The following is a 4,476-nucleotide window of genomic DNA, read 5'->3' as shown; positions in this document are numbered from 1 at the left end:
AATGATGCTTACAAATGGCAAACCACCACGAGTTTGTGGAAAAAACTTCACGAGATGGAGACAAGTCTGAAACAAACTTTTCCCCCCGAACTTTTCCTCCCTATTTTCAAGGTATTTCCTCCCCTTTTCTCGAGGGCCAAAAACGCGGAAATCACTCAAAAATGTGGAACATGGTCCAATAAACTCGAGTCTTAACCAAAGTTGACACTTCTTCTCTTGAGTTCCGTGGAGGTTTGCGGTTCAAATAAATTGCCCTCCATTGACTACAATCCATTGACTTTCTATTGCTATTTTAGCCCTTTCCCTCTCAAGACTTGATCTGACCTCTTAAAAATTGAATGGCAGCTGTCAGATGTACGATCAGATTTCCTACTCAGTCCATTTGTCTCCTTTTGAGATTGATTTCTCTCACTCCAAAGTCCGACTAATTTGCCGATCTCGTGATTCCCTTACATTTTCTTCCACTCTTCTTTGATGAGGTCTTTTTTATCGTCGCCACCGTCAGTGTATTTATTCATATACACGCCAAAAGCTCATTACTTTGGGCACGCATCAAACCCATAAGTGGATGATCAAATGGCGAGTAATAGCTCTCGAAATCGTGTACATGTACGAGAAGGTACGCGCTTTTTTCAATATCAAAAACGTAAAAGCCTATTTCGGCATCGGTCTTACCTGGCAAAGAGGAAAGGCTTGGTACAGCAATTTGGTGGTTGGGAGGAATTTTCAATCACGGATTTTCAATTTCCAATTAACAGCAAGTCACTCACTCTGTGTTGTGCTCTGAACTCAACTTTCACACTTTAATCCTCGAAAAATATCTCGCACCGGCAAAAATGGGGAACTGAGGAACACAATAACAACAACAATAGGACCCCCGATCACCACAACGACGACAATTCACAACACTGGTTGGGATCTCTCATTCCGTCCCGAAATGAGAATATTAAGCCCTTTCCTGCTTGCTCAATCCGTGGTTGGTTGGTTAGTTAGTTAGCTGGGCTGGTTGGGTTCTTGGTCGCTTTGAATATCAACAAGCAATGCTGCTCCTGCCACCGTCAGCACCATCCACTTGTCCACTACTTACTTTAACAACAACCTCTTTCACTACTGATCAGTTGCTGAACCATCATGGACGGACTAGCTAGAAGTCGTCAAAGTTGGGCAACCATTTTTGGTCAGTCTGCAATCGGTCGCGAGCTCCACGGACAACGTCTGCCCTTCTGTCTTTCTGTCTGTGCGAGTCTTTCTCCCGTTCGCTCACTCCTTCTCTCTCTCCTCTTTTCGAAATGTTTCAGTCTTTCTCTCTCTCTTCCTCTCTCTCGATCGATCGAGGACTCGTCAACAACTGACTAGCCCAATCACCTGGGTCTCTGGTCTCGAGGCTTTCTTGGTCCCTTAATAACGGAGATGCTTATTTTTCCACACCACTAGAACTAATGATATCGACTTAATATTGAAGCTAATTTTGTAGTCACGCTTGATCACCTCAAATATGTAAATTCTACAAATGGGCCTGGCCTTCGTTTGAATTCTGGATATTTGCTAATATCTCAATTGGCAAAAAATTAAAATGAACGTTCAGATTCGATAAAGAGATAAATAAAAGTCCCCCTCCTCCAAGGCATGCATAATTAACCCAGTGATGTTCCTTTGAATGCAACAATCACATTTATCATTATCATCAATATAATGTTATTGCGACAAATCTGTCTGTATTGCAAAATACCTTTCATTGGATAATTAGCTCTTGTACTCTTAGGCATATCATACCTTTTGAGATGCATTTTGGCTGTTATATGAACACCCATACGTGTGCGCACGATAATGAATAGAATAAATGCTAAAAGAGAAAACAGCAGAAGAGCAACTCTATTCAGGAATAGATTAAGAGACAATAGCAACAGTTTTATTCCTAGCATTGACATGCCTGAGAAAACAGAGAACAAAACAGACCAAGCGCAGAACAACATGACAAATATATCGATAATAAATGAAATAGAGCAAAATTAACGCCAGGGTAACGGCCTGGTGAACAATGTTTTCCTCTGGTTTAACCAGTGCTAAAATTAGAGTAAGCTGTTTCTCTAGTGATTTGTTGGCCAACTGTGATCGATCTTGCAAGATAGATTTGAGAACTTGAGCACATTGCTAAACTGTGCTTCAAAGTTGTGAAAATATGTTCGACAACAAATGACAAGATTACACTCACCCCTTGAAAGCGTGACCGGCCGGTGTCTGAGGCACACACTTACACTCGGTTCAAAATTCCAGGTACATGCGGGTCTTAAACCTGAACCCAGAGAAGAGGATCTGCTCCGATCAACGGGCTACTGGTCCCGCTCAGGTTCATAGCGACCAAAGAGCCTGAGAGACAGAGAGAAGGCGAGGGCGAAAAAGAGACCCCAGTTCGCTGGCCCAAAAGTTGGGGCAATGGAATTTTAATGTTAGAGTACACGGGGTAAGCTCCAACCTGTGGCAGAGTGAGCTTCCATCTCGTCCGAAGACTATCATCAGCTCCTAAACCGAATCCTGGTCCCCAATCACCCATCCATCTCCTATTCAGCCAACGGCTCCACTCTTTCGAACGTGGACACTGGAATTTTGCCCAAAGAGACCAAAGAGGGGGATGGATGGACCTGTGGACCCCAATTCAAGGCATTGTGAGCGAGCAGCTGATTGCCTAGACGTGGATTTGAACCCCAGGCGACTGAGACTTGGGACCTTTTGATAACAGCGGGCCATTGAAGCTTCCAGTTGTGTACCCACTTGGTTGTTCTTCCATCCACTACATAGTCGTCGTGAGGTTGTTGTTGTTGCTGCTTGGTGGGTTCTGCCGTTCGAAGACTAATGCTAGGGGCGTGCGTCTTGATAATGTTTCAGAGCAGAACTGTTCATACCTCGACATCCAGATCGCGACTGAGAGCCGTGTGGCAACTGCAGATTGGTTTCAAATGTCACACATTTCCAAATGAGCTTGGAAAACCGGGGACTGGGGGGGGGGAGGGGAGGGATTGAATTTTTGTTTCTATTTTGAACAATTGTTCAACAATTGGTTCGAACATGTCTGATCAAAGCTGTCCCCTCTAGGACTTTATCTGAGCAACAAGCGGGGTTAAGTTTTGGTGCGAAAGGGTCCACGAACGGGTGAAGACCTGGGTTGAGAGCAAGCAAGAGCATGAGGAGCAAGAGAACCATATCATGCAAATGGAAGAGATTTGCACACTAGCTAGTTGCAACTGAGAAACGGAGATTGTTCAGAAAAAAAATGAGATTAGTCATTGGCCTGACCGTTTCATGTCGGGAGCACTCACTCAATATTTACTTTTCAAGCTACAATTTGTCCCTGCCACAAAAATGTTCAACAGAATGATTCATTCATCAACTTCTAGGACGATTCAATCGCTCTCGTAAATATTTATGGCGTCTGTCGTGTCCACGTTTCAAGATATATCTTTAGTTCGCTAGGTCAGTTTTGGGTCTGTATAATCATTAAAGCACATCAAGCACACCTGAATCACATATATAGTCAAACTATGTCAAAAAGAACTTAAAAGAGTGCAAACTTAAGTATGAGCGACTTTGGATCACTAACCTGATTTAAACCATTACTGACCAAAGATAATTGCCTTGACGAAATGATGTTTTTGACCTATCTTATTGAAGTTGATGAATGTCTCAACAAATGGTACGAAATTCAACCCCAAATTAACCATAAAAGTTAGCATATGATGTCCTGTTAGTTTGTCAGTATTTGTTTAAGCAATCTATGCGAAAAAAAAATATTTTCCTATTTATCCCCTCGGGCTTAAGCCCTTATCTACAATGTTGTCAAGTTTTGCATTAGAAAATCAGTTTTTACTTCCCTGGAGTTCTGGCATACAAGATTGATGTATAATAAGAAAACAAGAAAGGTACGGAAGGCTTTGCAAGTAATTATCAAAGCATATTTTTTTTTACTTTTTGAGATACATTGTACTGAGTCCAAGTTAATAACAGTAAAATGCAAAGGGGGTGTTAATCATCAGTTGACTTTCCGCAACCTCTCACGTTAGTTGCAACGTAGGAGGCATAAAAAGAAGAGTGCTGATCTTTCGCATGTGAAAAGGACAACTTTTAAAAGAGATTAAAGAGCAATCGTTGTGAACTATTGAAAAGAAGAAGAATGGCAACACTGCATATGAATCAAACATCATAGGATGAAGCTGATGTCACATTAATCAAGGAAACTTCAGATTTTTCTCACAAAAGTGCAGCACTAAAGGAGCGTCACATCTTTGAATGAATACCTGTAATCTTATGCCAAGTTTTTTTTTCAACTCACTACAGGCTCAAAGACAAAATGACCATTAGTTTCAAAATCAAAAAGCTTGAAAAGACAGGTAGGTTACTTTGTATATGTTTCAAAGTTTCAAAGAGCCAGTGGTAGGCATTCTTAATCAAAAAGGTTATTGCTTATGATGATTTGGTCAAATG

The 4,476-nt window shown here is 41.6% G+C and overlaps 1 protein-coding gene across 1 annotated transcript in view; it reads right to left on the bottom strand.

Annotated features, from left to right (window-relative positions):
* LOC131886509 (latrophilin Cirl-like) overlaps nt 1-1,465 on the bottom strand; it is a 22,628-nt gene extending 21,163 nt beyond the window's left edge. The window contains exon 1 of the mRNA XM_059234872.1: nt 676-1,465. The gene's annotated coding sequence lies outside the window, so the exon portion shown is untranslated. The remainder of the gene's footprint in view (nt 1-675) is intronic.
* Nucleotides 1,466-4,476: the final 3,011 nt, after the last annotated feature.

The sequence above is a fragment of the Tigriopus californicus genome, chromosome 9, assembly GCF_007210705.1.
Source record: "Tigriopus californicus strain San Diego chromosome 9, Tcal_SD_v2.1, whole genome shotgun sequence".
In the NCBI taxonomy this organism is placed as follows: domain Eukaryota; kingdom Metazoa; phylum Arthropoda; class Copepoda; order Harpacticoida; family Harpacticidae; genus Tigriopus; species Tigriopus californicus.
This window is presented reverse-complemented; position numbering and strand designations above follow the sequence as displayed.